Below are 11,465 nucleotides of genomic sequence, written 5' to 3'. Positions count from 1 at the left end.
TTTGATTTCTCTCTCACTTCCCTCATGTTCCTGGGAAATTAAGCAATCTGCTATGGGTTATACATGAGCAATCCTGTCCAATATTTGTATATTAATTATTTTCTCATGAAAACTTGAAGAGGAAAGAAAAAAGAGACAATAGAATGAAGGAAATAAAAGATGGAAAGAATGAAAGCTTCCAAAAATAACGGCAGGAAAGTGAGAAGAAAAAAAGAAGGGAAAAGAACGAATGAAAGACCAAAAGAAAGAATGGAATAAAGAAAAAAAAGAGAGATAGAAATAAGGAAAGAATGTAAGGGAAAGAAGGACACAGAGAAAGACAATGTGCCAGAAAACCTTTTTAAATTAAGGAAAAGAAAGAGGGAAAGAAAAATGAGAAAAGAGATAAAGACGGGAAGAATGAAGTAAGAATAAGAAGGAAGAGAAAAAAAGGAAGGTGAAAAATAAAACGTCTTTACTCACAACCCATGAGTTTTTTCTCTGGAGATGGATTGCATTTTTCATCATGAATCCTTTGGGTTTTCTAGCATCATCGTCTTGCTCAGAAGAGCTAAGTTATTCACAGTTCTTCACCAAACTACATTTCCTTTAGTGTGTCCAATGTTCTCCTGGTTCTGTTCACTTCACTCATCATCAGTTCATGTAAGTCTTTCCAGGTTTTTCTGAAATCTGCCAGGTCTTCAATTCTTCATCACAGTAACATTCCATTATAGTCATGTACCACAGCTTGCTTAGCCATTCCTTAAATGATGGGGATCCTTTGATTTCCAGTTCCTGGTCACCACAAAATATCTGCTCTAAATAGATTTCTCTCTCTCTCTCTCTCTCTCTCTCTCTCTCTCTCTCTCTCTCTCTCTCTCTCTCTCTCTCTCTCTCTCTCTCTCTGTCTCTCTCTGTCTCTCTGTCTCTCTCTCTCTGTCTCTCTGTCTCTCTCTGTCTCTGTCTCTCTCTCTGTCTCTCTCTCTCTCTCTCTCTCTCTCTCTGTCTCTCTCTCTCTCTCTCTCTCTCTCTCTCTCTCTCTCTCTCTGTCTCTCTCTCTCTCTCCCTCCTTCCCCCCTCCCTCTCCCTCGATGATGTCTTTTGGATACAGATCTCAGAGTTGTATTGCTGAGTAAAAGGGCATGCGCAGTTTTATAACTCTTTGGGTATAGTTCCAAATTACTCTCCACAATGGCTGGATCAGTTCAAAGCTTTACCAAGAGCCCATTACACTTCCACTTTCCACTTATCCCCTCCAACATCCATCATTTTGCTTTTCTGTTATATTGTGTCATCTCATAGGTGTGAGGTGGTACCTCAGAGCTGTTTAATTTCCCTTTCTGTAATCAGGAGTGCTTTAGAGCATTTTGTCATATTACTATAGATAACATTTATTTCTTTATCTGAAAACTGCCTGGCCAAATCTTCTGATCATTCATCAACAGGAGAATGAATTGTATTTGTATAAATTTGACTTAGTTCTCTATATAGTTCGGAAATGAGGACATTATCAGCGATACTTTTACAAAAGTTTTCCCCTGCTTTCCTTTCAATTTTGTTTGCACTGCTTTTGTTTGTGCAAAAGCCTTTTAATTTTCCATAATCAAAATTATCTCTTTTACATTTTGTGATGCTTTCTAGATTTTTTTGGTCATAAATTCTTCCCTTATTCATAGATGTGACAAGTAAGTGTTCCATGATCTCCCGATGTGCTTATAGTATCACCCTTTACATGTAGATCACGTGCCATTTTGATGTCAGGTTGGTATAGGTGTGAGATGTTGATCTAGATCTAGTTACTGCTCTTCCCTTTTCCTGTTTTCCCAGCTCTTTTTGTCAAACAATGAGATTTTGTTCCCAAAACTTTGATCTTTGGGTTTATCATGTACTAGATTACTATGGCTACATACTCTCATGTAACGTATAGGCAATCTATTGACAGATCCCCCACTCTATTTCTTAGCCCGTAACAAATTGTTTCAATAAGTACCAGTGTATAATATAGCTTGAGATCTGGGACAGCTAGACCACCTTTCTTTACATTTTTCCCCATGGAGTCCTTTAATGTCCTTGACCTTTTCTTTATCCAGATGGGTTTTCTTAATGCTTTTTCTAGCTCTGTATATTGATTTTTTCCTGGTTTACCGGATACATTACTGAATAAGCAAATTAGTTTAGTTAGAATTGCCATTTGTATTATATTAGCTCAGACTAACATTGAACAACACACATTTTCACAGTTGTTTAGACCGGACTTTATTTGTGTGAATGGACTTTTGCAGCTGTGTTCATAGAGTTTCTGGGCTTACGTAGGCAGGTAGACTCCCAAGCATTTTATATTGTCTACAATAATTGTAAATGGCATTTCTCTTTCTATCTCTTGTTCCTGGACTTTGCTGATAATTTAGAGAGGTGCTGCCAGTTTATGTAGATTTATTTTGTATCTTGCAACTTTGCTCATGTTGTTATTTATTCAAACAGTTTTTTTTAGTTGATTCTCTAGGTATAACAACATATCACCTAAAAAGATCGATAGCTTTGTCTCTTCTTGGCCTATTCTAATTCCATCAATTTCTTTCTCTTGTCTTATTGCTATAGCTACCATTTCTAGGACAGTATTAAATGGTACAGGTGATATTGGCCCCCTCACTTTACCCCTCCTTTTATTGGGAAGGCTTCTAGCTTATTTCTTTCACACATTATGCTTGCTGATGGTTTTAGAGAAATATTACTTATTTTAAGGTGAGTTCCATTTATTCCCAATTTCTCTAGTGTTTTTAATCAGAATATTTGTCATATTTGGTCAAAAGGTTTTTGTACATCTGTTGAGAAAATTATACGATTTACGTTGGCTTTGCGATTAATATGGTCAATCAAGATGATGTTTTCCCTAACATGAAGCCAGCCTTGTATTCCTGGTATAAGTTCCACCTAGTCATAGTGGATGGTCCTTCTGATATGTTGCTGTAACTTCTTTGGGAGTATTTTCTTTAAAATTTTTGCATTAATATTCAAGAGGTAGATTGGTGTACAAATTTATTCCTCTGTTTGACTCTTCATGCTTTGGTGTCAGCGCCACACTCATGTCATGCTAGGCATTTGGTAGGTCTCTGCCAACTTTTCAAAATAATGTTTGTGTTATTGAAATAAAATTGTTCTTTAAATGTTTGGTAGAATTCACCTGTGGATCCATCTGGTCCTGGGGATTTTTTCTCAGGAAGTGCATTGATGGATTGTTCTCATTCTTTTTATTTATTTGGGTTGTTCAAATATTTTATTTCTTCTTCTGTTAATCTGGGTAATTGATATTTTTGTAGATAGTCATCAGTTTTATTTAGATTGTCAAATTTAGTGACGTATTGCTGGGCAAACTACTTTCTAATAATTTCTTTAATTTTCTTTCTGTTGTTTGTGAGTTCATCCCTTTCACTTCTGATACTAGCAATTTGGTTTTTTTCTTTCCTTTTTTTTGAAACAAATTAACCAATGATTTAATATACTTCATTTTTTAAATTCCATATAACCAGTTTCCAGTTTTATTTATTAGTTCAATACTTTCCTTACTCTCAATTTTATTAATGTCTCCTTTGATTCTCAGGATTTCCAACTTGGTATTTCGTTGAGGGTTCTTCATTTTTTGTTTTCTGCTTTTTTAGTTATATGCTCAATTTATTTATTAGTTCTTTCTCTCTTTTATTGATGTAAGTCATAAGAGATTTGACTTTGCCCTTAAGCACCACTTTGGTGGAATCCCATAAATGTTGGTATGTTGTCTCATTGTTGTCATTTTCTTTAATGAAATTATCCAGTCTTCTTGTTATTTCTTATAGCACATTTAATAACCATTTGCAATCAGACACTGTAACATGTTCAGCCATACCCCAGTTGAGGGGGTGTTCCAACAATTTCCAATGATCAGCCACCACAAAAAGAGCTACTCAAAATATTTGGTTGAAATAGGTTCTTTGCCCACAACTCCTTCTTTGGATCACTTTGGAAGATAGACCAAGAAGTGATATTTCTAGATCAAAGGATATGCACTTTTATCACCATTTAGCATACACAGAGATTACTTGCCAAAACTGTTGAATCAGTTCAAGGCTCCACTCACAGCGTATATCCAAGTCCCTGTTTTCCAACATCCTGTGCAGAATTTGTTGTTTTTCTTTTTTTCATCATACAAGGCAAGATAGCAGGGTGGTTCCTCATACTTGTTTGCAGCAAGTTTACTAAGCACTAACAATATATAGTATCTTTTCATAAGACAATAGATAGCTATGATTTCGTAATTAAAAACTGCCTGTTCTCATCCTTTGACCATTCATCAATTGAGTAATTACTGATATTCTTATAAATTTGACTCATTTCTCTATTTCAGAAAGGAGGCCTTCATCAGTGACACTGGCTATATAACTTTTCAAAAGTTTTCATTTCCTTCCAATTTCAATTGAGTTGGTTTTGTTTCTGAAAAACTTTCACCTTTTATACACTCAAAATTATCCACTTTACCTTTCATGATGCTCTGTGTATCATATGTAGTTGCATATTTGTTCCTTGTACATAGATCTGACAGGTAAACTATCCCATGGTCATAGTATCATACTTTACATCTCAACAATATGCTCATTTGGAAGTTATCTTGGAAGATGGTGTTGTAGCACAAATGCAATATTCATGCCACCTACGGTGACAGCAATGAATATCCCAGTGCAGTTCTGAATCATGAAATACAACAGACTCTCCCCTTGGAAAACAGAACCAAAACACTTATCCAGAAAGCCAAATCCATCATAGTAACAAAGACATCTAGATACAATAACAATGCACAGGACAGCACCATCCCAAAGCCTTCCCCTGCTAGGCTTCCCATAAACTGGCTCCAATAAACAACATGACAAACAAGCTCTTTCACTCACACTAGGCAGCAGCTTGTTCACCTGCACCCTTCCTAGCTCTGACTGATCTCATGACTACCTTCCTCTCAGCTCTGCTCTAGCTCTTCTTCATTTTCTACAGATTCAGCAAGCTCCTCCCACCACAGACTCCATGTGACTCAGATATCCAGGTGACCCAGGCAGGTCACAAGGGCCTCTTAATGCATGGAATAGATTTCTCCATTTAAATTACCTTTTCAAGTGTGTGATGTTGGTGTATACCTAGTTTGTACCCTGTTGGTCTCCATTTATGCCAGCAGTTTTTATCAAAGAATGAGATTTTATGCCCAAAGCCTGGGTCCTTGCTCTTATCCAACACTAGATCACTAGGGTCAGTTACTTATGGTGTGTCTGGTGTCCCTAATCTCTTCCACTGGTCCGCAGTTCTATTTCTAAGGGAGGAGGAGATGGTATGGACACTTGTCATGTCATGAATCATTTTGACACTTGCTGTACCAAGTGTGCATGCATTTTGACTGGCAGTTTATTGTATCTCTGCCCTCCCTGGAGGGCCTCTCCCTGTATAGCTTGTTTCCTTTTGACCCTTCCAGTTTGGACTTTTCATCTTTGCCTGGTGAGGCCTGAGGACAGTCCCTGTACCCAGTAGAATGAAGGAAAAGATTCTGTCCTCAGGAAAAGATCCATGTCTCAGACATTCAGTCAAGGTCCCATCTGGCAGTGAGAGGAACTTCCCCAGAGGGATTTCCTCCCTCCTTCAAGGTGATAGTCTCCCCTTGGTACCACCTGCTGGCCTAGGAACAATCTGGCAAGCTGAGACTTTCCCCTTCCCTCATGGATGACCTGATCACCCTCTAACCTTCCTGTTCCTGAATTCTGCCTCCACCTTCTCAAGCAAACCCTGGAGCTGAGGTCCAACACCTGTCCTGCTCATCTTGTCCCCTGGCAGCCTTCTTCTCATCAGGCCTCACCTTGCCTCACCAAATTCAAGGTAGGCCACGATGGAAGGTGGGCTTTTTAAAATGGCTGAGCCAATCCATGTTCTTTCTGCACCTCCACCCCAAATCAACAGAAGTCTGTTCTGAAGAGGAGGAAAAGGGTGGCAGTCCTTTCCCTTTTCCCAAGATATAAGGCTTCTTGTATCTTGAAAACCCAAAGGCTCCAATACCCGCAAGCCAGGTCTTCCTCCTGTCCTCTCTTTACTTCATAGGCTTTTCTATTGCTTCATGGACTACCAGTTTATTGGAGTCATTACTACTCCTTGAGTCATGGTAGCCTCTTGTCCCCCTCTCCCTGACCTCCATTTCCCTTTGTTTCTCTATAAGATGATACTGATGACCTTTCTTTTCTCCAAACGAGTCTTGTTGGAACTTTTTCTAAAGCTCCAAAGTTCCTTGGCCATTGGAAGGATTGAGCATTTGAGTGGCAATCTACTGTCTTGAAACTGGCCCAGCCCAGGCATGGACAGTACTGTCCTACTCAAGTATGTCTAGTCATTACTGGGCAAGTGAGGATGGAGCCCAACAGAAAGAAGGTCTGCATGTGCTGCCTGGAGACTTCAAGATTTACCTCCTCTTGATGGGATCTCATGGCTATCTGCAATGGAATTGTGGCTTCATTGTCTTTCTCAGGGTGGGGTTGAGAGTGTTTATCATTAATTCTTCCTGAATGTGATGGTTTTTTCCCTAAGACCTCTCTGAACCTGTGACTTGTCTCCATCAATGTCTTTATTGATCCTAGGCCATGGACTAAGGAAGCCTTCCCATGTCCCTCTGGAGAGGTGACTCTGCCTCCTCCTTGCCTGTGCCTCTTCCCTCCATTCCTTTCCCTATACTTGTTGCTATAGCTGCCTATCTAGAGCTCTGTCATAGGAGAGCAGGGAGTGATGTGTGAAACTGATAGGGGACTTCTCCAAGGTTCTGTTTTATCAGACACTTAGTCTAGAGAGAGATCTTTTGATAAAGCGTAGGAAAGGAGCTTTCTTTGGTGTCCTTTTGTGGACTTTACAAAACAGCAGAAATGGGTGCGACGTGTGGGTAGGTTCTTCTCCCCTAGATTTCTGTATATTCTCTGTGTCTATTCTCTTCTCTAGTCACATCTACTCCAGAGAGATTTTCTCTCTTCCTGGATGATAGTAAAATGTTCAGGGAACCACCCTTGCATTCTCCATAGAGGTGTCACTGAATGTTTAAGGAAAAATGCCTGCTTTTCCTGACTTCAATTTTCTTTCAGTTTTTGATCATTATTCCTTTATGGCTAGTTTCTGTACTTTGCTCTGCCTGGTTTGACTCTTCCAGGTTTTGTTATCATCAATCGTTTCTTTGTAAAAAAAAAAAAAATTTGGTGAATTGCTAAGTGCACAAACCCTCTCCATTTCTTAGTCTCCCTCGAATTCACATTATGTGCACTTTTTTCACCATGAGAGGTAGGCCCATAATCTGATAACATCAAACAGGTCAGTACAATTTCTCCACCCAGAGAGTCTCAGTTAGACCATTCCCCAACAGATGGGAAACCAACACAGGGAGATGGGTATAAGCAGATCCAGTTCAGTGGGATGACTACTCAGTGATGTGGCATCACTGAGGTGCTAAGTATCAGTCACACTATGCCGCAGTGGAGAAGGTATGGCTCCTTTGTGGTTGGTCTGACAGTTATTCAGGTCTTTTAATGGAACTGGAGATCATTAGGAATCAGGGGAGGAACGGGGCCATCATGCCTGTGCATGTATCATTATGAACACCTGGCTTGCTGTATAGGGGCAGAAATGAGGCATTGGGGCAGTTCTTGCAACTCAGTTTTACTTGGGGTAAGTGGAGGTAAATGGACTCCCTAATCCCTCTCCTGCCAAGTACTGTGTTCCCAAAGTGTGCTCTAGAAACATGAACTTTTGGTCTTGTGATGATCACCCTGGAGCGGGCAGTCTGTGTTGGTGGAACCAAAGAGGAAGGTACAAATTTGGTTAGTGCTGGGCCAGTGTCCCAAGGACCCAAAATTGGCCTGTCCTGAAGCTTTTGACTAAGGGCTCAGGGCAGAGGATGCAGGTCCCTCTAAGGGATTTGTCAAGACAAGGGAGACATTCTCAGAGTTAAGTGTAGGTTTTATTGAAAAGAAATAATTGTCTAGGTTCCCAGGGAAGGAAATAGATGGCGAAGAGAAGGAGGGAGACACTTCCGAGGAGAGAGGTGGTATTCAGGGAGTGAGGGCTGCTGATAGGCAGCTCAGGAATTTCCATCCGTAGTCCAGCACATGGTGGAAGGGGGCCATGATCCTTTATAGATGACCCAGAGATCTTCCAGGGTGTGTGGGTAGTGTACTGGGAACCCTTGGGTGTGTTCATTGGCAATGTGATATCCTCTTCTCCAGGGAGTACAGGTAGTATGGAAGAATGGTGGATTGGGAGAGCTCCTGGATCAGGGCAGCTTCATGGACAACCGTTCAAAGCAGGCAAACTGGAAATCATAGTTCACTGATGGTCCAGGGGCCTGTGCCATCAACTAGGATACTGAGAAGTAAATGGTGCTGCTGGGAGCTGGAATTGGAGGATGAGTCTTATGGAGAGGTCTTTTTGCCTATGGGGCTCTTGGGAAGTGAAAGGGGTGAGAATCAGATCTTACACTGGCAGCACACTGGACCACAGCAGCTGGACTGGCAGCAACAGGACTTGCAGGAGCTGGACTGGCAGCAGCAGGGCTTGCAGCAGCTGGACTGGCAGCAGCAGGGCTTGCAGCAGCTGGACTGGCAGCAACAGGGCTTGCAGCAGCTGGACTGGCAGCAGCAGGGCTTGCAGCAGCTGGACTGGCAGCAGCCTCCACAGCTGGAGCCACAGCCTCCACCACAGCTGGAGCAAGAGCAAGCTGGCACACAGCAGCAGACAGGCTTGCAGCAACTGGACTGACAGCAGCCCCCACAGCTGGAACCACAGCCTCCTTTGCAGCCTCCACCACAACTGGAGCCACAGCCTCCCTTGCAGCCCCCACAGCTGGAGCCACAGCCTCCCTTGCAGCCCCCACAGCTGGAGCCACAGCCTCCCTTGCAACCTCCACCACAGCTGGAGGAGGCGCAGGCTGGCACACAGCAGCAGACAGGTTTGCAGCAGCAAACGGGCACACAACAGCTGGAGCCACAGCCCCCACAGCTGGAACCACAGCCTCCTGAACAGCCAGAGCAGCACATGGTGTGGAGAGGTTGGAGAAAGTTGGTGTACACAGGGGTGGAAGTTCTCAAGAGAGAGAGGGAGGAGGCAGTGGGTTGTGGTAGCCCCTCTCTGCACCCAACTTTTATACAATGGTGCAGCAGCAGGTATGGTCCTGGGCACATGCTCACTTACCCCTCACTCTGAAGCCTGCAGAAGCAGGAGGCAGACCCTGATGGCTTGGTGGCTTCCTGTTGCACACCTTGGATCAAACTTTGGCTTGTTTGGGAGCAGGCCTTGTGCCCATGACTCACCTGGACACACCAGTCTTCTTTGATTGGCAAATGGGGATGTTTGGTCCTGGTCACAGGGACATTGGCATCTGGGAGCTCAGGTAGGAACCCCCAGGTTCCCTGAGTTCATCACCAGCTGCCGAGGAGATGGAGAATGTCCAGAAGCCTGGGAAGAAGCAGAAGATTCCTGGAGACTCGTGGCCAGGGGCTAGCAGGCACATGCATGGCAGGACATGTATGGCTCTTGATGCACTTCACATGGCCCAAGTCAACAGAGTGAGAGAGGAGTCATGCCCAAGGCAGGGCTGAGAAAGCTTCTGCAGACAAGGCCAAGGATCCAAGGGACCTTGCTTCAAGGGGAAGGGGGGAACACTACATGTGGGTGTCAAGGGAGCCTGGTCCTGTGCTGTGTCAGGTGAGAGGACACAAGGCATTACCTGCCTGTAGAAGGAAGAGAGGAGGAAGGGATCCCAGCCCAAACTGACAATTGGGCAACCATTCCGAAGTCTAGTACAACTGTTGGGTCTGAGTTGGGGAGAGGCTGCCCAGGGGCCAAGGCCAGAGGAGGCAGTATCTTCTGAGCTGAGCAAGGGGGCTTCAGTCTCATTGCTGCCATCCTGTGCTGAGACAAGTCCTGTCACACCTTATTAGAGCCAAGAGAGCAGAGCTGGATGCTTAAGGGCAAAGGGTTCTGCATGTCTGCTGGAGGCAAGGGGTAAGATCTGAACCATTGTGACTGTGAGCACTTGTCCTCATGGAGGGTGAGAGAAAGCAAGCATAGCCTGAGGTCACCAGGGCAGTGATGGGCAAAGCAGCTGGATGGAGGGGAGCACTGTGTTCATCTGATCAGTGGGAACTGTCTCACTGTGGCCGATACATTCCCTTGGCCTTAATTCAGAGGATTACAAGTGAGAGGTGATTTATAGTGCCTACTTTTAAAATAGCATTCTCTCTCTCCACAATCCCATGTAAAACATTTTTAACACTTCTGGTTTTAGATTTTGAACTTCCAATTTGATTCCTCTCTCATTTCCCTCATGTTCCAGGGAAATTAAGCGATCTGCTATTGGTTGTACATGTGCAATCCTGTCCAATATTTGTATATTAATTATTTTCTCATGAAAACTTGAAGAGGAAAGAAAAAAGAGACACTAGAATGAAGGAAATAAAAGATGGAAAGAATGAAAGCTTCCAAAAATAACGGCAGGAGAGTGAGAAGAAAAAAAGAAGGGAAAAGAACGAATGAAAGACCAAAAGAAAGAATGGAATAAAGAAAAAAAAGAGAGATAGAAATAAGGAAAGAATGTAAGGGAAAGAAGGACACAGAGAAAGACAATGTGCCAGAAAACCTTTTTAAATTAAGGAAAAGAAAGAGGGAAAGAAAAATGAGAAAAGAGATAAAGACAGAAAGAATGAAGTAAGAATAAGAAGGAAGGAGAAAAAAAGGAAGGTGAAAAATAAAATGTCTTTACTCACAACCCATGAGTTTTTCCTCTGGAGATGGATTGCATTTTTCATCATGAATCCTTTGGGTTTTCCAGGATCATCGTCTTGCTCAGAAGAGCTCAGTTATTTACAGTTCTTCACCAAACTACATTTCCTTTAGTGTGTCCAATGTTCTCCTGGTTCTGTTCACTTCACTCATCAACAGTTCATGTAAGTCTTTCCAGGTTTTTCTGAAATCTGTCAGGTCTTCAATTCTTCTAGCAAAATATCATTCCATTACAGTCATGTACCACAGCTTGCTTAGCCCTTCCTCAAATCATGGGGATCCTTTGATTTCCAATTCTTAGTCACCACAAAAGATCTGCTATAAATAGATTTGTTGAAATAGTTCTCTCTCTCTCTCTCTCTCTCTCTCTCTCTCTCTCTCTCTCTCTCTCTCTCTCTCTCTGTCTCTCTGTCTCTCTCTGTCTCTGTCTCTCTCTCTGTCTCTGTCTCTCTCTCTGTCTCTGTCTCTCTTTGTCTCTCTGTCTGTCTCTCTGTCTCTGTCTCTCTTTGTCTCTCTGTCTGTCTCTGTCTCTGTCTCAGTCTCTCTCTCCCTCCTTCCCCCCTCCCTCTCCCTCGATGACGTCTTTTGGATACAGATCTAAAAGCTGTATTGCTGAGTCAAAGGGCATGCACAGTTTTATAACTCTTTGGGCATAGTTCCAAATTACTCTACAC

This window comes from Notamacropus eugenii, chromosome 2, assembly GCF_028372415.1.
Source record: "Notamacropus eugenii isolate mMacEug1 chromosome 2, mMacEug1.pri_v2, whole genome shotgun sequence".
In the NCBI taxonomy this organism is placed as follows: domain Eukaryota; kingdom Metazoa; phylum Chordata; class Mammalia; order Diprotodontia; family Macropodidae; genus Notamacropus; species Notamacropus eugenii.
This window is presented reverse-complemented; position numbering follows the sequence as displayed.